Genomic DNA, 22,904 nt, shown 5'->3' with positions numbered 1-22,904 from the left:
TTTCTAGGAGGATTTTTTTTAGGATTATTACAGAATAATGATTCTGAGTGGGAAATCGCTGTGCTTTGAAATTTCATCTCTGTGGACAATTTCAAGATGATGATGTGTTTGATAGTTTTAATTAGTTTAATGCGAAGGTTTGAATCAGTGACTAAGTAATACGCCTTGCGTTTGAGCCTTTGAATTTAAAGATGATTGTAGTAGAGAAATCACTGCGTTTAAGAACGCTGAACGGTGGAAACGCCTACGCTTGAAGGCCATTCCGGAATTCGAACGGCAACAAGGGCCTCACAATCTGTTAATCATCACCCTCTCCGAAAACGACCACGTGGACACCGTCGGGTTTGCCAAGCTAAGTCGGCGTATCTAGAGTCAAGACGTGGGCCGCCTCCGTTTGATATCGCCGGGGAAAACCGACCTCCTCCAACCCGAAATCGTCACCCTAAAAGGCAAGAAAGTTCATGCAGACGCCATCTGGGCCTCGACGTACCTCCACACGGCCAAGATCTTTGCCCTGAACTGCCAACTTGGCATTCCGAACCTCAGCAATAACGTTGCGGATACTTTTTATCATGCACTTGAATATTTATGTTCAATAAATTGATTACAAACATTTTCGACTTAATCTAGATGAATTGTTTTTTTGATCATTCTGGATGTTTTTCATCAGCTTTGGAATAACATTTTTCAGCAGCTCCTGTTCGTAGTCGTTCACCTTGGACAGACCAAGGCTCTTCTCGAGACTGTTCTTGCCCAGCAGCAGCGGCTATGAGAAGTAAGTGGCTCTGGGCCAGAGCGAGGGCAAAACAGGCTCCGGCACTGGCCATGGCTATGAGGACCTCTTGAATGCGTTCCGTCAGGGCGGCAATCTTGTTCTTGGGAAGCTCTGGGATGCACTGGGATGATGGTCTCGCCGGAGTGACCTCCGATGACCGTAATGTTGACCCGTCGACGTCGACAACCTCACCGATGAACGTGTTGGCACGGATAATTTCCAGCGTGGAAATGCCTAACACGCGCCTAGTGTCCAAAACTCTGACCTTGGGTAGAGTGTCGCAGGCAATCGGGACCACCGAGTTGACCGGATTTGAGATGATACCAATCATCCGGCGGTGAGGTCGTCGGCGATCTGTTGAACAGATTTATTTGCTGCCTGCTGCCTTGATTGCCAAACAAAACAAAACCAAACAAGATGCGCGCGTAAATCAGCACAAAACAGAATCGAAAAAGGCCAGCGCTGCCAGGTTGATCTGTCATACAAGGGGCGAGCCGATGCGGTTCAACGTAGTACCCGCGGTTCACAGCTTATGAGTCATATTTAAGATGATTAAGATGATTGTGAGCAAATATTACCTTGCTTAAGAATTTGATTTTTAGTGGGAATTTAAAGAATGATGATAGTGAGCAAAATAATCGATGTGATTGAGATTTTTTATTGGTTTAGTGCAAAGATTTGAGGAGGGCGAAAATTTGGGGAGTGATAGTCTTGATTTGTTTTCTATGAGGATTTTCATAGATTTGTGTTTCAAAATTTAATATCTGTGGATTTCGAGCATCGTTAATTAGTTTGATGTGAAGATTTGAAAAAGGACCTGATGACCTATACGTTTTGCGTTAGAGCCTTTGATTGATGGCATAGAGAGATTTTACAGATGATTGAGAGTAAAGAAATCACCGAGTTTAAGAATTTAATTACTGGTGAGTATTAGAAGATGAAGATTGCGAGCCATTGATTGGATTTCTGGAGAGAATTTTGGAAAAGTTGGGTTTCAGCGATAACAATCGAAGTATTTATGAATTTAGGTCAGTAACATGAGTTGTATTAGAGTCATTGATTGTGTCCTGAGGAGAATTCAAAAATGAGTTGGTTTTGATCGATGGTGTCTTGATTGACATTCTAGGAAGTGTTTAAATATGATGATTGTGAGCAAAATTGCTGTGCTTATGAGTTGATTTCCAGTGTGAATTTAAAGAATGCTGATAGCCAGGCAAACAATCGACATGAGCGAGACCTTGATTTGTTTTCTAGGAGGATTTTTTTTTTAGGATTATTACAGAATAATGATTCTGAGTGGGAAATCGCTGTGCTTTGAAATTTCATCTCTGTGGACAATTTCAAGATGATGATGTGTTTGATAGTTTTAATTAGTTTAATGCGAAGGTTTGAATCAGTGACTAAGTAATACGCCTTGCGTTTGAGCCTTTGAATTTAAAGATGATTGTAGTAGAGAAATCACTGCGTTTAAGAATTTATTTCCTAGTATTAGAAGATGAAGATTGCGAGCAGGAATAATAAAAAGATCCAAGAAACTGAGGCTTTATGTTGTAGCCTTTGATTGGATTTCTAGGGAGAAATAAAATATAATATGTGAAAAATTTGCGAAGTTTAAGAAAATCTGTCAGTTTATTTAACAGAGTACAGGAGAAGGAAAATGTCGCAGATAAGGCGTGTACATTATATTGTTTCGTAGAAGTAGCTTCGAATATGAGAATCAGTGCGAAATATTTTAGAGAAGTCATTTATGACCATTTGCATTATTAGTGTCGAATTTCGAACGGGCGACGACGCACACGAAGTGAGCAACATCGGTGTGTTTTTAAATAGGCCTACCAGCAGCGCGTGTGCGACTGTATTAGTGCGTCGCAAGCGTCGAGTGTAGCCGGCGCAACGCGAAGCGTTGGTGTTGGAAGAGAGAAAGCGATACGAATGAAAGCAACGATTCTGAAGAGCGTTGAAGACGCGCGACGCGCGTGGTAGGAATGAGAGGGTTTTGCGTGTGTCTGTGTACTTCGGATCATTGGTAGCGGGAGAGGATCTTTGGTGCATCGCAGTTCAGAACGAGGTCTTTAGTCTGGTGTTTAGTGTAGAAGCGAGCAGTCTTGTTTCAAGTGGTGGGTGGTGGGATCTTGAAATAAAGAGAAGACTTTTGCTCGGGTTAGGTCAAAATCTACGACATGTGTGTGAGACAACTTGAATAAAAATTGAGTTAGGTTAGGATTACCAAGCAAATATTTATGAGATACATTACCTTGAATTCAAGTACGATCACTGCTCCCCATGGTTTTACGGTGCATATGATGATCAGTTTGTTGATAAGTCTAAAAACATTGAAGTATTTTATTAATTTTCCAATATTTTGATCACGAGGAAAAACTTACAAAAGTTTGCTGCAAGAGCGACGCCATCTTAGCTTTTCCTTTTTTACCCAGATTTGAAAGGAAAGCTGATCGGAAATCTGTGTAACTTTTTACACAGATCTGTGTTATAAAACTGCACAGTTTTGACAGCTAGAACATGTTCTACAAATTGTGTAATTTTTTTACACAGATCTGTGTTATCTGGAATTTGCGTGTGCAACATTAGTAACTTTTTTCCCAGGCAGAACTTCTGCAATGAGAGAGACAGAAGTTGCAGCAAACCCGTTCCCGTACTTTTCTGCAAGCTCTCTCTTCTCTTTCTTGTTGAAAAGGGAGCGTTCTTTTATTACGTAACGCAGTAGGGGAGGGGGGGTCGGAGGCCGTTTTACGCTCCATACAACATTTTTAAAATTTGTATGGAAATTTTGTTACGAGGGGGGGGGAGGGGGTCTAAAAGTCCGATTTTTCGCGTTACGTAATAAAAGAACGCTCCCAAAGTGACTGCAAGTTGGTGTGATGGATGTTGAGTACACGCTTACATAAAGTTTGCAATTTGGGTGAAATCAAGCATTTTATTATTAGCTGTAATATTTTTTTTGTTTTATTATTACTAAATTGAATTAGTCTTTTGAAGAGACGTTTGTATATTTTGAATTGATGGATTTTTTGGGTAGTTAGGTTTTTTTTATGTCTGGTCTAGTGTCTGGTTTTATTGAGAACGATTTTTTTGTGTTAACGATTTCATGCTTAGTTCATTAATGTAAATGAAAAAGCGATATTTTTTTTAGTGTTAAAATGATAACTTTTTGAATAGACTAAATATGTTTGTTTAAATAATAGGTAAATTTAATTGCCAAATAATAAATTGTACCTTTAACGGTGCTACCAATTTGTATTCTTATTTGAACCAATAAATGTGATGTAATTTAGTCGAATTCTTAAATTTTAGGATGTTTAAATTGTAAAATTCGGAAATTCTTAAATGCGCCATCTTGAATCACAAAAAGTACATTTTTTTGGAGTCGTTAGAAAATCAGGTTTAGAGGATTTAGAGATTGAACATTTTGACGAGTTCTTCGGAAAATAGAGTACGTTTCTGTTTCAATTTTTTAATATTTGAGTTTTCATTTTTTTTATGTACAGAATTTTAAAATTTTACTTTTTTTTAGTTTCTTAATTTTTTATTATTTTTTTAAACTGTAGCTTTTGTATTTTTGGTGTTCTGAACTTTGAAATATTGAAAACTTTTGATTCATTTATTTCGAATTTAAAATTATTTGAATTTTTAAGTTTAGGAACTTTTAAGTTAGAAACCTTTACTTTTTTATATCAAATTTTGAAAATTAAGATTTTTTTTTAAATTTTCAATGTTTAATTTTTAATTATTTGAATTTTCAAGCTTTGAATTTCTGATTTATTGTTATTTTTCTGAAATAAATATTTGCATTTTTAAATTTCTCTAATATCCGATTTATTTTTTTCAAGTTCCTCAATTTGAAAATAGTTCTTTTTATATTTTTAATCACGAATTTCTTAATTTTCAGATTTATAAATTTATGAGTTTCAAAATTGTAGAGTTTGTGATTCATTTTTTTTATTTGTCAATTTCGCTGCGTCACCGTTGTTCTTCGATGTGAAATCCAAACATAATTTATTTATGTTATCTTTCAAACATTTTGCTATTAAACATGTATTTATGGTCTATATAAATCATATAAATATACCTTCTATATTTAACCTTTTTCTTTTTTTAATCATGTTTTTTAAACGTACCTGCCAATCTCATTTCTTAAATTGTTTACCTAATGTAAAGTTTTGAGTTGTTTCTAATATAAAATGTCTACCTAAGCATTATTAATTTCTAGTTTAATAAATGGTACATGCTTGATTTTTTAGATAAAATGTTGATTTGCATAAAAAATAAGTCCCCGTTCTAGAGGTAAACTTCTTTCAATTACAATTTTTGTCAATCCATTTTTTTAATTGTTTTGAAATAATTAAAAAAAACTTCAATACCCAATTTGAGTAAATCCACTCAACTGTGTACCATATTGCAGAAAAAGTACTGGAACGCGCTACCCACCCTGTTTGAAAAATGTCGCACGTCGTACAAGCTGTCGCGCGGTTTTGATTTTACCGTTTCGATATCGATTGGTCGAAAGGACGACAAACGTACGACAAACACTCGACATGCCCGACATTGTTTTTTTTTTTCCATCGATTTTCCTTCAATTCGACGTCACGATTTTCGTCGACGCAAACAGTTTGACAGTTCTCTTCAGCTGGTCTTGTTTGGACTTGATTGCAACCGAATCGAACCCGTTATTGTTGATGTTGGGCTTCGGAAGGATTTTGACCGGTTGATAGGTAAGTTGTGCTTCTTTTTCTGTCGGAAAGCTCCGGCCGGAGTGGGCAAGTGGCCAAATTATAGTTTCTTATGTTCCAGATATTCAGAATTCGGTCTTCGTGGCGGTGGAGGAGGAGGACGAGACGCATGAATCCGGTGGGCCAGGTCTTCGTTGCGGAAGACGGGACCGGAAGGAACCGAGCTTATGGAGGATATGGTTCATTCCAAAGGAGGAGGAGGATGAAACACCGAGTGTCAAAAGTAAGAGTAAGAGAAAAAGGGGTACAGAATAATCATCTCGTGGCGGTGTTTCTGATCCACCGGAAGTTTTTATCAATAGAACTGTTGCTTTAAGTCATTGAAATGATGGAAGAGGCGCATTTCAAAGTATCGGGAGTGAGCTTGGAAGACGGAAAGTATGAGGGCTAATATTGGGTGTTATGATTAGTGGACTTCAGAATTGTACAATAAAAAAACTCTAACATAAGTGCGCCGCCAGGATTATCTCGATGATGAGTTTCAAAATTTAAAAACTACCAACATCCTGAATAATATTTTACAGATTTTTTTTATATTTTTTTTAGGCCGTTGCAAATATTTTTTGAAGTTTATGTCCCTCGCCTCTGACCAAAGTCGAGGGGGCAAAAAAATTAAAAAGTTTAAAAATTAAATTTACAAGCCATGGTTTCAACATTTCAATGAAAAAAGTGTTTTAAAGTGCATTATACACCTATCCAGTTGTTTTGCAATCATCAGTTTTCAAAATATCAAAGTATTGATGAAAATTTTATTTTTCGCGAAAAAAAAAAGTTTTTGCGGTGCATTGGAACTCCATAAAAATTCAAAATATTGTAATTCTAGCCCAAACATGCTAAATATGATTATCAATGCAGAAAAATGCATTTTAGATTGTTTTCAGTTGATTTAACTTTTGTTTTTATTGAAATTTTGAAGTATTTTGAAAAAATATTTTTTTTGCCCCCTGATTTTTCGGACAAATTTTGAAGGGGGGGGGGGGGCGACATAAATTTTGAAAAATATTTGCAACGGCCTTACTGAAAAAAATAAAATTAATCAAAAAAAAAAAGGTTGAAAACAAAGCAGATTACAAAAAAATTAGGTATTTTTTTAAAAGGTTTGCAAAAATATTTTTTTTAAATAAAAAAATATTTATATTAAAATCATAAAAAAAAATTCAAAAATTTAAAAATTCTAAAATTCTAAATTTCTAAAATTCTAAAATTCTAAAATTCTAAAATTCTAAAATTCTAAAATTCTAAAATTCTAAAATTCTCAAATTCTAAAATTCTAAAATTCTAAAATTCTAAATTTCTAAAATTCTAAAATTCTAAAATTCTAAAATTCTAAAATTCTAAAATTCTAAAATTCTAAAATTCTAAAATTCTAAAATTCGAAAATTAAAATTTAAAATTCTAAAATTCTAAAATTTAAAATTCTAAAATTTAAAATTCTAAAATTCTAAAATTCTAAAATTTAAAATTTAAAATTCTAAAATTTAAAATTCTAAAATTTAAAATTCTAAAATTTAAAATTCTAAAATTCTAAAATTCTAAAATTCTAAAATTTAAAATTTAAAATTTAAAATTTAAAATTCTAAAATTCTAAAATTCTAAAATTTAAAATTTAAAATTTAAAATTTAAAATTTAAAATTCTAAAATTTAAAATTCTAAAATTTAAAATTTAAAATTCTAAAATTTAAAATTTAAAATTCTAAAATTCTAAAATTTAAAATTCTAAAATTCTTTAAAATTTAAAATTCTAAAATTCTAAAATTTAAAATTTAAAATTAAAATTTAAAATTCTAAAATTCTAAAATTTAAAATTAAAATTTAAAATTCTAAAATTCTAAAATTCTAAAATTCTAAAATTTAAAATTTAAAATTCTAAAATTTAAAATTTAAAATTTAAAATTTAAAATTCTAAAATTTAAAATTCTAAAATTTAAAATTCTAAAATTTAAAATTAAAATTCTAAAATTTAAAATTTAAAATTTAAAATTCTAAAATTTAAAATTCTAAAATTCTAAAATTTAAAATTTAAAATTTAAAATTCTAAAATTTAAAATTTAAAATTTAAAATTTAAAATTCTAAAATTTAAAATTCTAAAATTTAAAATTCTAAAATTTAAAATTCTAAAATTCTAAAATTTAAAATTCTAAAATTCTAAAATTCTAAAATTCTAAAATTTAAAATTCTAAAATTCTAAAATTCTAAAATTCTAAAATTTAAAATTCTAAAATTCTAAAATTCTAAAATTTAAAATTTTAAAATTCTAAAATTTAAAATTCTAAAATTCTAAAATTTAAAATTCTAAAATTTAAAATTCTAAAATTCTAAAATTTAAAATTCTAAAATTCTAAAATTCTAAAATTTAAAATTCTAAAATTAAAATTTAAAATTTAAAATTCTAAAATTCTAAAATTTAAAATTTAAAATTTAAAATTCTAAAATTTAAAATTCTAAAATTCTAAAATTTAAAATTCTAAAATTTAAAATTCTAAAATTCTAAAATTCTAAAATTCTAAAATTCTAAAATTTAAAATTCTAAAATTAAAATTCTAAAATTCTAAAATTTAAAATTCTAAAATTTAAAATTTAAAATTCTAAAATTCTAAAATTCTAAAATTCTAAAATTCTAAAATTCTAAAATTTAAAATTCTAAAATTCTAAAATTTAAAATTTAAAATTTAAAATTCTAAAATTCTAAAATTTAAAATTCTAAAATTCTAAAATTTAAAATTCTAAAATTTAAAATTCTAAAATTCTAAAATTTAAAATTTAAAATTCTAAAATTCTAAAATTTAAAATTCTAAAATTCTAAAATTTAAAATTTAAAATTCTAAAATTCTAAAATTCTAAAATTCTAAAATTTAAAATTCTAAAATTCTAAAATTCTAAAATTTAAAATTCTAAAATTTAAAATTCTAAAATTTAAAATTCTAAAATTCTAAAATTTAAAATTTAAAATTCTAAAATTCTAAAATTTAAAATTCTAAAATTCTAAAATTCTAAAATTCTAAAATTTAAAATTCTAAAATTCTAAAATTTAAAATTCTAAAATTCTAAAATTCTAAAATTTAAAATTTAAAATTCTAAAATTCTAAAATTTAAAATTCTAAAATTTAAAATTTAAAATTCTAAAATTTAAAATTTAAAATTCTAAAATTCTAAAATTCTAAAATTCTAAAATTCTAAAATTCTAAAATTCAAAATTCAAAATTCAAAATTCTAAAATTCTAAAATTCTAAAATTCTAAAATTCTAAAATTCTAAAATTCTAAAATTCAAAATTCAAAATTCAAAATTCAAAATTCTAAAATTTAAAATTCTAAAATTTAAAATTCTAAAATTCTAAAATTCTAAAATTCTAAAATTCTAAAATTCTAAAATTCTAAAATTCTAAAATTCTAAAATTCTAAAATTCTAAAATTCTAAAATTTAAAATTCTAAAATTTAAAATTTAAAATTTAAAATTCTAAAATTCTAAAAATTTAAAATTCTAAAATTTAAAATTCTAAAATTCTAAAATTCTAAAATTCTAAAATTTAAAATTCTAAAATTCTAAAATTCTAAAATTTAAAATTCTAAAATTCTAAAATTTAAAATTCTAAAATTCTAAAATTCTAAAATTCTAAAATTCTAAAATTTAAAATTCTAAAATTCTAAAATTCTAAAATTCTAAAATTTAAAATTTAAAATTCTAAAATTCTAAAATTTAAAATTTAAAATTTAAAATTTAAAATTTAAAATTCTAAAATTTAAAATTCTAAAATTTAAAATTTAAAATTCTAAAATTTAAAATTTAAAATTCTAAAATTCTAAAATTTAAAATTCTAAAATTTAAAATTCTAAAATTTAAAATTTAAAATTTAAAATTCTAAAATTTAAAATTTAAAATTCTAAAATTCTAAAATTAAAATTTAAAATTCTAAAATTCTAAAATTCTAAAATTCTAAAATTTAAAATTCTAAAATTTAAAATTCTAAAATTCTAAAATTCTAAAATTTAAAATTTAAAATTTAAAATTCTAAAATTCTAAAATTTAAAATTCTAAAATTCTAAAATTTAAAATTCTAAAATTTAAAATTAAAATTTAAAATTTAAAATTTAAAATTCTAAAATTCTAAAATTAAAATTTAAAATTTAAAATTCTAAAATTCTAAAATTCTAAAATTCTAAAATTTAAAATTCTAAAATTCTAAAATTCTAAAATTTAAAATTCTAAAATTCTAAAATTTAAAATTTAAAATTTAAAATTCTAAAATTTAAAATTTAAAATTTAAAATTCTAAAATTCTAAAATTAAAATTTAAAATTCTAAAATTCTAAAATTTAAAATTTAAAATTCTAAAATTCTAAAATTCTAAAATTCTAAAATTTAAAATTTAAAATTCTAAAATTTAAAATTCTAAAATTTAAAATTTAAAATTTAAAATTCTAAAATTAAAATTTAAAATTCTAAAATTTAAAATTCTAAAATTCTAAAATTCTAAAATTCTAAAATTTAAAATTCTAAAATTCTAAAATTTAAAATTTAAAATTCTAAAATTCTAAAATTTAAAATTTAAAATTTAAAATTTAAAATTCTAAAATTTAAAATTCTAAAATTTAAAATTTAAAATTTAAAATTTAAAATTCTAAAATTCTAAAATTCTAAAATTCTAAAATTTAAAATTCTAAAATTTAAAATTTAAAATTCTAAAATTTAAAATTCTAAAATTCTAAAATTCTAAAATTTAAAATTCTAAAATTAAAATTTAAAATTCTAAAATTTAAAATTCTAAAATTCTAAAATTTAAAATTTAAAATTCTAAAATTCTAAAATTCTAAAATTTAAAATTTAAAATTTAAAATTCTAAAATTTAAAATTCTAAAATTTAAAATTTAAAATTCTAAAATTTAAAATTTAAAATTAAAATTTAAAATTTAAAATTAAAATTTAAAATTTAAAATTCTAAAATTTAAAATTCTAAAATTTAAAATTCTAAAATTCTAAAATTCTAAAATTCTAAAATTAAAATTTAAAATTCTAAAATTTAAAATTTAAAATTCTAAAATTCTAAAATTCTAAAATTTAAAATTCTAAAATTTAAAATTCTAAAATTTAAAATTCTAAAATTCTAAAATTCTAAAATTCTAAAATTCTAAAATTTAAAATTCTAAAATTTAAAATTTAAAATTCTAAAATTCTAAAATTCTAAAATTTAAAATTTAAAATTCTAAAATTCTAAAATTTAAAATTTAAAATTCTAAAATTTAAAATTTAAAATTTAAAATTCTAAAATTTAAAATTCTAAAATTTAAAATTCTAAAATTTAAAATTCTAAAATTCTAAAATTCTAAAATTTAAAATTCTAAAATTCTAAAATTCTAAAATTCTAAAATTAAAATTCTAAAATTTAAAATTCTAAAATTCTAAAATTCTAAAATTCTAAAATTTAAAATTCTAAAATTCTAAAATTAAAATTCTAAAATTTAAAATTCTAAAATTCTAAAATTCTAAAATTCTAAAATTCTAAAATTCTAAAATTTAAAATTCTAAAATTCTAAAATTTAAAATTTAAAATTCTAAAATTTAAAATTCTAAAATTTAAAATTCTAAAATTCTAAAATTTAAAATTCTAAAATTCTAAAATTTAAAATTTAAAATTCTAAAATTTAAAATTTAAAATTTAAAATTCTAAAATTCTAAAATTCTAAAATTCTAAAATTTAAAATTCTAAAATTCTAAAATTCTAAAATTCTAAAATTCTAAAATTTAAAATTCTAAAATTTAAAATTCTAAAATTTAAAATTTAAAATTTAAAATTCTAAAATTTAAAATTCTAAAATTCTAAAATTCTAAAATTTAAAATTCTAAAATTCTAAAATTCTAAAATTCTAAAATTCTAAAATTCTAAAATTCTAAAATTCTAAAATTCTAAAATTCTAAAATTCTAAAATTCTAAAATTCTAAAATTCTAAAATTCTAAAATTCTAAAATTCTAAAATTCTAAAATTCTAAAATTCTCAAATTCTCAAATTCCCAAATTCTCAAATTCTAAAATTATCAAATTTTAAATTTTAGCATTTTTTATAATTTTAGGATTTAAAAATATTTTTTTTGAATTTTAGAATTTTAGGATTTTAAAATTTTAGACTTAAAGATTTATAGAATTTAAGAATTTTAGTGGCAGTGCGTGGCCGAATGGTTACGCTGTCCGCTTTGTAAGCGGATGATTCTGGGTTCGATTCCCATCTGCTGCAACCTTCCATCGGATGAGGAAGTAAAATGTCGGTCCCGGCCTTGGTTGTTAGGCCGTTAAGTCATTCCAGGTGTAGGAGTCGTCTCCATGCCATAAGTACAAACAACACACCAAACCAAGCCTACTCCGGTGGAATCGCTGGCGGCGGTTGGACTCACAATCCAAAGGTCGTCAGTTCAAACACTGGGGTGGAAGGTTCCTTGGAGTAAAAGAGGTTTGGGTGCTCTCCCCATTCAAGCCTTCGGACTCCTAGGTTCGAGCAGAAACTTGCAATAGAGACCACAAAAGACCCGGGGGTCGTTTATGTGGATGGTTTGATTTTTGAGTTTTTCTTAATTTTAAAGTTCTAAAACTCTAAATTCTAAAAATTTTATAATTTTGAAATATTTAGGTTCCACAATTTTTAATCTCTTAAATTTTTATATTGTATTACACTCAGCCCCCGGTGATTGGTCACTTTTTCGTTTGTAAAATGGGTGTCAAACTAAAAAGTGACCCCTTTCGTTTGACAACAGTTGGTGTCAAACCATCGGGTTTTTGAGTGTATTCTTATAATTCTTGATATTTGCAAATTTCAAAAATGCCAAAGATTAATTTTCTTTTTTAAATTATTCAGATATTTTAAATTTTTACGATTAATTTAAACATTCGAACATTTTAAAATTGTTTAAAGTCTTTTAAGTTCTTAGCATCCTCAAAGCATAGACTATGGGGTCTTCAGAAACACATGCACTTTAAATTTAAAAAAATCAAAAATATTTAAACAGGTCCAGATGGGTTTTCTCCATAAAACTTTGGAGAAAACCCATGCGTTGATGTTGATTTTTAATTTGAAATTTAGAATGTTAGAATTTTTTGTTGTCTTAAACTTTCTTTTATCTTTATTTTCTAAAAAAATTATAAGTTTTAATTAACTGCTTTTTTAATTTTTTTTCAAAATTTTACATTGAAAGTTAAATTTTTGAATATTCCACAATTAATTATTTTATGAATTTTCACAGATTTTTTGAGTATAATATCTGTCATGAGATTCCCTTTGTTTCAACAACAAAACTCTAGGTATGATTTGGATATGATGATTCAGCCGAATGACGTTATCTTTTTTCAGGTAACCAAAAATTTTCCAATCTGATCCTGCTAACAAACCAGCGTCTTTGTGTTGTCCCACGCAGTTTGTTGAACGGAAGCTGTAACGACCGCATAAACATCTGCTCCGGAAGTACGTAAACCGACATTGTCCCGTACTCCGGTGGCCATCAATCCATGGGACATAAACGGTGGCGGTCGGCTCGAAATGATGGCTGGCAAATTCCGGACCCGGAAGACAACGCCAAAAACTTCCGGCCAAGATGCCGAGCGATGAGCTGAAAGACCAACTGGAAGACAACGCCAAAAACTACGTGGAGATCGCGACACACAAGTAAAATTAATGAATGTATTTTAAATCGAGTGAAAAAGTGAAATTTACAAAAAAATACATCTAAAAATAAATAAAAATAAAAAAAATATCTATTTTTTACTGCAACATAACCTAAAAACCCGAAATGACATCACACGACAAAGGCACGACATCCTAAATAACAAAACCGTGCGACGTCGGTCGAATGTCGTACGACAATGTCGTACAATTTCGATCATCGATCGCACGACAAATACGACATTTTGGTGCAAAAACGTATGACATTCGCGCGAAAGTCGCACGACATTGTCGTGCGACGTCGTACGATTGCACGGACGACAAACGACGGATGTCCGACGAACTTTTCAGTCAGGACCAGGCAAAAGTTTTGCGGCTTCTCTCCTTGCAGAACTTCTGCAAAAGAGAGAGATGAAGAGAGCGAGCTGAAAAGTACGGGAACGTGCTGCAAAAAAGTGACTTATGCTGGCTGCAGAATTCTGCAGAAGCTGCAGAAATTCTGCAATTCTGCAAGTACGGGAATAGACCTATTGTCATCCTGCGTCGAATATCTACGTCAACATCATTGTAATCCTACACGCAGAAAAATATTTTGTAGAATCAGCCTGTACGAGGTTTGATTCAACAATTTTTTTGTTGAATATAATCATAGAATAGGTAGGGGAGAGTGGGGATACTTGATCCCCGGGGACACTTGATCCCAAGCCTGTATCTCGTCAGCATGTGGGTAAAACAATTAACTTTGCTCTAGAAAGTTGTGCGAAATTAACTACAACTCATTGAAGAAAACAAAGAAAAAAATTAAAAAAAATGTTTAGATTGAGTTACACACATTTTTCTAAAACGTGCTGCAAAAAACTTCCAAGAGATCTTTTTTTCTTTGTTTTGATATGTTTCTATACATGTTTCTATACACTCAAAAATTATTCAAAAAAATATTTTTTATACATGAATTGTTTGATAAACTTATCAACTCCAAAACCCTTACGCATTTAATGTTAAATTTATCGTCATACTATTTTTACAATCAATTGTTTTAAAAAGTGCGTTTAGGGAGACTTGATCCCTGCATTTTTACAGCCACTGGAATCAGCATCAAGATTAATCAATTGGGCTGGGTTTTCATACATAGTTTCCTTTAGTATAGTTGTACATAACTTACTGCAGTTTGAACCTTTTTTCAAAAGTTTTGTAAACAAAAATTTCCAGCTTTTGTAAACATGCTTAATTTTTATCTAACAAATAATATTTTAAGTTTTTAAATATTTTACATACTAAACTTGTTATATTTTGAACACAAACGTACAGGTTTTATGTGAAATTGCTGTAACTTATAGAAAATTAAAAGTTTGGATGAATAAGAAACATTTTGCTTAAGATTTCTCCAAAATGTCGAAAGGGGGATCAAGTTACACCTAACATTTTTAAAATGCCGGTTTAAAATATTTTTTTAAAACGCTTGGAATGATTCGAAGAGTTTATCTGATGAAATACCCTTATTAACCAAACATAGATGAATGTTTAAGCTTTCAATTCATGCAAAAAGTTTATAGTTTTGTAAGAAATTGACAGAGTTATGTGCGATACAAAAAAAGGGGATCAAGTCTCCCCACTCTCCCCTATAGGTAGAATTGCCACTCATTCATCTAACCGGGAGACAAAACAGTGCTGCCTAATTGAGATGGTGGCGAAACGGGGAACTAACCTACCCTGCGCATTCAAGATACAAGATGATCGTAGTTAGGTGGGCATTGAATATTATTTTTCAAATTTCTTGCAAATGTTTGCAAATGCAAACTTTAGCGTTCCGTAAGTTCCGGTGGTTTAAAATTGCAAGAGCTTTTTTTCTGTTTGCAAGAACTTACGAAGTTCTTTGGATCGGTTATTCGCCAGCACACAAATTCAGCTACAGGAACGATTTTTTCGCCGGCACACACACTTGGCAACAGGAAAGCTTTTAGGTTCTCCAACTGTCAAATTATTAGCTGTGGTGCGTTTCTGGGGAATGACCGAAAAGAACCGATGACAAAAAGGGGAAATGCCACGTGTTTAGGGATAGCCACCGAGCAGAGGTTTTCCCCAACGAAAACAAAAAATTGAAAATCTTTTAGCTGTATATGCACTTCGGAAGGAACCGGTCAAGAAAAAAATCAAATGGGCAGCAGCGGCGGCGAGAGCAAGCCAGAAGGGGGAAGAAATGCTCCAAGAAATCGCTCCCTCTCCTTTGTTCTGCTGTTCGTAATGCTGTTTCTTGACCCCTTTCCTTCCGAACTCTGTACTAGCCTTTTATCCGGCGAGAAATCCCGATAAGCTCTTCCGGCTCTGAATCTCCGTAGCACTCAGCTTCCGCAATTAAAACAAATCAACTTTTATTTATCTTTTCAGTAAACAGCATTTAAAGGAAGTGCAGATGAATAATTCAAAGCATTTTTGATTTTGATTATTCGTAAATTGATTGAGAACCGATTAAAAAACCGCTTTGTTAACAACTGGCGCTAAGGACCTTTTGAAAAATAACCCGAGAAATGTCAGCGTGCCAAAAAATGCGCACCTCATTTAGTTTGCAGACTTTTTAGTTCCCCATTTGACCTGATGATGGCGCTGTCGGCAGTGTCGCCAAGCGACTATATAGGGCAAGCAACGAGTGGTAATTCTACCTATACCTATTCTATGATCAGACCCTACAATGAGTTTGGCTATTTGTGAAAATAGTAGGAAGTTTCAAAAATCTAGCTTACCATTTGAAAAAGTCGCATGAAAACTTAAAATGGCGTTTTGGCCGTGTCTGGCCAAAAGAGCCTATGTCTGAAAATATTTTTATCGGATTCCTCGAAAAATTTCACATAACATATAAAAAAACTGGCGATATCGAACCGTACGTTTCGGAGATATGATTTTGAGCATGAGCATGAGCATGAGCATGGTTGACTGCCAATGAGCTGCTACTCCGTTATTGACGGATCAGCTGAAGTTACACAATGAACCAACAGATGAGTAGTGGGAGCTAATCATCCTCACTGTATAACCCCTGAAGATCTCTGCTTTGAGTCAATACCGGCGCCCCCCCAAGGAGATGCAGTTCAACAAAGGTAGGAATGTTAGTCCGATAGTTGAAGTTGCAGACTCATCAGACACAGAGTTTGTCGCTCTATACCTGTTGACACCGCATGCGACCGTTGAATCCAAAGCATCTCCTTCAAGCATCACGGGAAGTGGGGGAATTGTGTTAGTTGGGGAAGGAAAGGGAAGGTCAGGATTCATCTTGGTAGATGATATGACCAGAGAGTGAAACAATCGTTGCCTTCTGAGCTACGACGCTGTGAGAAGGACTTATCAATTGCGTATTTTTACTTCTTACCGCCGGCGTGCCATCCGAGCAACGATGCTTTGGGAAGGGCTTTCAAAACGAAATGAATTTTGAATTAACGTATTATTCCGTGATGTACAATTTTTATGTTTAACTTCTTACCGCCGGCGTGCCATCCGAGCAACGATGCTATGGGATGGGCTTTCAAAACGAAATGAAAATATAATATATAATTCAACGATGCGAATCTCTATTTCAATTCTTTTCCGATCTACTTCTCGCAGGTTCGCGCGCGTCGATTCACTCTCCGATCGATCCAACGAACACTACACGACTGATGGCCCAACTTCTCTGGGCAAACCGCGACCCCTTTTTCAATGATTTCGAGAACTTTCTACCACTTTCCCGCGGATTCGCGCGCGTCGATTCACTCTCCGATCGATCCAACGAACACCACACGACTGATGGCCCAACTTCTCTGGGCACACTTCGACCCCTTTTTCAATGATTTCGAGAACTTTCTACCACTTTCCCGCGGATTCGCGCGCGTCGATTCACTCTCCGATCGATCCAACGAACACCACACGACTGATGGCCCAACATCTCTGGGCAAACCGCGACCCCTTTTTCAATGATTTCGAGAACTTTCTACCACTTTCCCGCGGATTCGCGCGCGTCGATTCACTCTCCGATCGATCCAACGAACACCACACGACTGATGGCCCAACATCTCTGGGCAAACCGCGACCCCTTTTTCAATGATTTCGAGAACTTTCTACCACTTTCCCGCGGATTCGCGCGCGTCGATTCACTCTCCGATCGATCCAACGAACACCACACGACTGATGGCCCAACATCTCTGGGCAAACCGCGACCCCTTTTTCAATGATTTCGAGAACTTTCTACCACTTTCCCGCGGATTCGCGCGCGTCGATTCACTCTCCGATCGATCCAACGAACACCACACGACTGATGGCCCAACTTCTCTGGGCACACTTCGACCCCCTTTTCAATGATTTCGAGAACTTTCTACCACTTTCCCGCGGGTTCGCGCGCGTCGATTCACTCTCCGATCGATCCGACGAACACCACACGACTGATAGCCCAACTTCTCTGGGCAAACCGCGACCCCTTTTTCAATGATTTCGAGAACTTTCTACCACTTTCCCGCGGGTTCGCGCGCGTCGATTCACTCTCCGATCGATCCAACGAACACCACACGACTGATGGCCCAACATCTCTGGGCAAACCGCGACCCCTTTTTCAATGATTTCGAGAACTTTCTACCACTTTCCCACGGATTCGCGCGCGTCGATTCACTCTCCGATCGATCCAACGAACACCACACGACTGATGGCCCAACATCTCTGGGCAAACCGCGACCCCTTTTTCAATGATTTCGAGAACTTTCTACCACTTTCCCGCGGGTTCGCGCGCGTCGATTCACTCTCCGATCGATCCGACGAACACCACACGACTGATGGCCCAACTTCTCTGGGCAAACCGCGACCCCTTTTTCAATGATTTCGAGAACTTTCTACCACTTTCCCGCGGATTCGCGCGCGTCGGTTCACTCTCCGATCGATCCAACGAACACCACACGACTGATGGCCCAACATCTCTGGGCAAACCGCGACCCCTTTTTCAATGATTTCGAGAACTTTCTACCACTTTCCCGCGGATTCGCGCGCGTCGATTCACTCTCCGATCGATCCAACGAACACCACACGACTGATGGCCCAACTTCTCTGGGCACACTTCGACCCCCTTTTCAATGATTTCGAGAACTTTCTACCACTTTCCCGCGGGTTCGCGCGCGTCGATTCACTCTCCGATCGATCCGACGAACACCACACGAATGATAGCCCAACTTCTCTGGGCAAACCGCGACCCCTTTTTCAATGATTTCGAGAACTTTCTACCACTTTCCCGCGGATTCGCGCGCGTCGATTCACTCTCCGATCGATCCAACGAACACCACACGACTGATGGCCCAACATCTCTGGGCAAACCGCGACCCCTTTTTCAATGATTTCGAGAACTTTCTACCACTTTCCCACGGATTCGCGCGCGTCGATTCACTCTCCGATCGATCCAACGAACACCACACGACTGATGGCCCAACATCTCTGGGCAAACCGCGACCCCTTTTTCAATGATTTCGAGAACTTTCTACCACTTTCCCGCGGATTCGCGCGCGTCGGTTCACTCTCCGATCGATCCAACGAACACCACACGACTGATGGCCCAACTTCTCTGGGCACACTTCGACCCCCTTTTCAATGATTTCGAGAACTTTCTACCACTTTCCCGCGGGTTCGCGCGCGTCGATTCACTCTCCGATCGATCCGACGAACACCACACGACTGATGGCTCAACTTCTCTGGGCAAACCGCGACCCCTTTTCAATGATTTCGAGATCTTTCTACCACTTTCCCGCGGGTTCGCGCGCGTCGATTCACTCTCCGATCGATCCGACGAACACCACACGACTGATGGCCCAACTTCTCTGGGCAAACCGCGACCCCTTTTTCAATGATTTCGAGAACTTTCTACCACTTTCCCGCGGATTCGCGCGCGTCGATTCACTCTCCGATCGATCCAACGAACACCACACGACTGATGGCCCAACATCTCTGGGCAAACCGCGACCCCTTTTTCAATGATTTCGAGAACTTTCTACCACTTTCCCGCGGATTCGCGCGCGTCGATTCACTCTCCGATCGATCCAACGAACACCACACGACTGATGGCCCAACATCTCTGGGCAAAGCGCGACCCCTTTTTCAATGATTTCGAGAACTTTCTACCACTTTCCCGCGGATTCGCGCGCGTCGATTCACTCTCCGATCGATCCAACGAACACCACACGACTGATGGCCCAACATCTCTGGGCAAACCGCGACCCCTTTTTCAATGATTTCGAGAACTTTCTACCACTTTCCCGCGGATTCGCGCGCGTCGATTCACTCTCCGATCGATCCAACGAACACCACACGACTGATGGCCCATCTTCTCTGGGCACACTTCGACCCCCTTTTCAATGATTTCGAGAACTTTCTACCACTTTCCCGCGGATTCGCGCGCGTCGATTCACTCTCCGATCGATCCAACGAACACCACACGACTGATGGCCCAACATCTCTGGGCAAACCGCGACCCCTTTTTCAATGATTTCGAGAACTTTCTACCACTTTCCCGCGGATTCGCGCGCGTCGATTCACTCTCCGATCGATCCAACGAACACCACACGACTGAAGGCCCAACATCTCTGGGCAAACCGCGACCCCTTTTTCAATGATTTCGAGAACTTTCTACCACTTTCCCGCGGATTCGCGCGCGTCGATTCACTCTCCGATCGATCCAACGAACACCACACGACTCCGTTTCGGAGATATGATTTTTTGAAAATAAAAACTGAGTTTTTCGACGCTTCACGCGCAAAAACGGGAAAATGACGAAATCGGCAAAAAATCAACTTTTTTCACTAAAACTGCGATAACTTTAAAATTTCAGCGATGACCTATAGATGTTTTGGTATCAAAATTTTCGTAATTTCCAACGCAACCAACCACCTAATGGTGAATTAAGTAACGTTTTGCCTTCCTCACGTTACTGAGGAATGGCTATAAAATCACTCGAAAAATGAACTTCTCAATTAGACTTCCTAGACCCACCTTCATGTATACCTATCGACTCAGAATCAAATTCTGAGCAAATGTCTGTGTGTGTGGTGGGATGTTGATCAAAAAATTGTCACTCGATTATCTCGACATTGGCTGAACCGATTTTGTCCGTTTTGGCGTCATTCGATCCGTCTTGGGATCCCATAAGTCGCTATTAAAAATTATGTAGTTTAGTCAAGTACTTCAAAAGTTATGCTAAAAAATCGATTTTAACAAAAGTCCGGAAGATTGTAAAAAGGGTGGATTTTTTAAGAAAACCCGCCATGCTATACATTTTCAGAAAGGAATTTAAAAGACCTTTCCAACGCGTCGAAGACATTGAAGATCTGACAAATCTATCAAAAATTATAAGCACTTAAGGGTTATTTATACGCTTTTTGGACAGATATTTTGATGAAAACATTGTCCGGATCTATCATGCGACCTATCGTAGGATGGGTATTCAAAAGAACTTTCTAACGTGTCCAAAACATTGAAGATCTGACAACCCTATCAAAAGTTATAAGCACTTAAGTGTTATTTACGCAATTTTTGCATTTTGGATGGCACCCTTTAAATGTGAGGAAGGCGCCAACCACCTAAGGGTGGATTAATTATTTTTATATACATTCATTCAGATACAGGTTTTCAATGAAATTACTAATATTCCACATACTTGTACAGTTGCAGAAAGAGCACCAGTCCGCAGTTAAAGATAAAGAAATCATCGTGATGAGATTTGCAATAGTGGAGAAAAATCTTTTGGATGCAAAGAACCACATAGAGCAACTAGAAAAAAAAGAAAAGAAAAATCTGAAGGAAACAGAAGCTCTTAATAGCAGAATTAAAATATTGAAGGATGAAAAACAAAACGTTAATACGCTGTTGGAAATTAAGGTTGGTAACATATATTAACGATCTATACCTGTTAGGATTACAGATTGTCAAAGGAAACAGATTGGTCGATGCAAAATAAATCGGCACTGGCAACGTATGTTTTGCGCTTGCAACACTGCCAGTTTTGCTGTTCCAGGGTGCAATTTAAGGTAAACAAAGCACCTTTTGCCAATGCAGTGTGGTGAATATCTGATTGTAGGGTAGTATTGTTATTTGTTTACATTTTATCTGTGATACTTTTATGACCTGTGAAAAGTGTAGAGTTAAGATTCGTGCAAATAAACGTTCTTTTTCTCATCAAACCTCCGACCAGGCAAGTCGCCTGGCGGAGTACTCAAGCTCGGTGTTTTATTTCACCCGTTTCCGAGCCCTGTAAGTTTTATCCGCTGGTCATCTTTCGCTTCGTTTGCTGCAGTAGAACCTGGAAAGAATCGGTATGCTGGTGGTTCTGGCCTCAGCGGAGTCGGCCCCTGGCCGAACATTGGTGCCGTGACAAGGATGGTCTTCACCGGAACTTGCGTTAGTGAAAGAGCGTTTCGGTAAATTCAAAAACATTCGTTTTTGGCGGGGAGATGTTGGAACTATAACGTCTTTAGTGTTCCAGGGTGCAATTTAAGGTAAACAAAGCACCCCTCGCAAATGCAGTGTCCCTGCCCTGGGTTTTATCCCTTATCCCCGAATCCCACTTTCCCGAATCCCATATCCCCGAAAATCATTTCCCCGAAAATTCCACATCCCCGAAAATCATTTCCCCGAAAGTGCCACTTCCCCGAAAATCATTTTCCCGAAAATTCCACATCCCCGAAATTCATTTTCCCGAAAATTCCACATCCCCGAAAATCATTTTCCCGAAAATTCCATATCCCCGAATGTCATTTACCTGAATGGCCATTTTACCGAACTGTCGTTTTCCCGAATTTACATACACCCGAATGGTTACTTCACCGAAAATCAATTTTCCCGAATGATAACCTTGATATAAACTATATTGTTATTTAGGGATATTTTTTTTTAAGTATGACGTAAATATTAAATTCTCCTACGTGTTTTTTTAGATTGAAAAAAAAAACAAATAACCGTAGAAGGCCATCCATAAAACACGCGGACGCTTCAAGAGTGCGGGTTATTGAGATCATCCACGTTCCATAAAATAAAGATTTTTTTTGTAGCGGCAATTTTCAGCAAAGGACAATTTTCCAAAACGGTATCTACGTGGTAAGGATTAAATAGCAACGGCTTTATGCGACGACTCGATGCGCAGGATTCAGTTTGTTCTAGATTTTGTTTAACAGAACTGATTTGTCTTAATCAATTTTGGCATATGGCTATGAACATTTTTTTTTTATTTTTTTACGTCCAATTCGAGTTCCGCGACCAACCCTTTCAATCAAATCTAAATAGTTGATTATTGAATTACAAAATGCATTTTTTGAATATTTCATCACCGCCATTTTAGATTTAAAATTACTTGATCACTTTAAAGTAGTTTAGGGGCTCGACAGCCAAAAAAAAAAAGACGACTTATTTTTTTTGTATTATTTGATTATCCGTAGTGAACTTTTGACAAGGCCTTCGGATAATCGAGTCTGGACTGTATTTTGATTTTCAACTAAAAGCATTTTTTGCGAAATGATCAATGTATCAAATCGACGTTGTTGTTTTGTCCTGTCGTTTGTCGCTTTTTGACGTTCCGAGAAAAACGCGTTTTAATGTTTGGCCTTGAATAAACGAAAAATAGAGCCAAACACGTTTTGTTTGGTTGACCATTCTGTGCATTGTCCCGAAGTTTGGTTGATTTTAGTTGCCAAGGTCCCGAGGAACAATTACAAATTTTTGCGGTAGTCGGGCCTGAACGTGTCAAACACGTT

At 33.1% G+C, this 22,904-nt stretch overlaps 1 long non-coding RNA gene across 1 annotated transcript; it reads left to right on the top strand.

Moving 5' to 3' along the window:
• The first annotated feature begins 5,323 nt into the window (after positions 1-5,323).
• On the top strand, positions 5,324-21,374 carry LOC119765089. Its single transcript, XR_005276495.1, has 4 exons — positions 5,324-5,505; positions 5,585-5,746; positions 15,553-15,814; positions 20,824-21,374. It is a non-coding gene; the product is annotated as an uncharacterized LOC119765089 (long non-coding RNA).
• The last annotated feature ends 1,530 nt before the right edge of the window (positions 21,375-22,904 follow it).

Source organism: Culex quinquefasciatus, chromosome 1, assembly GCF_015732765.1.
Source record: "Culex quinquefasciatus strain JHB chromosome 1, VPISU_Cqui_1.0_pri_paternal, whole genome shotgun sequence".
Taxonomy (NCBI): domain Eukaryota; kingdom Metazoa; phylum Arthropoda; class Insecta; order Diptera; family Culicidae; genus Culex; species Culex quinquefasciatus.
The sequence above is the reverse complement of the archived record's forward strand: the minus strand, read 5'-3'. Positions and strand labels throughout refer to the sequence as shown.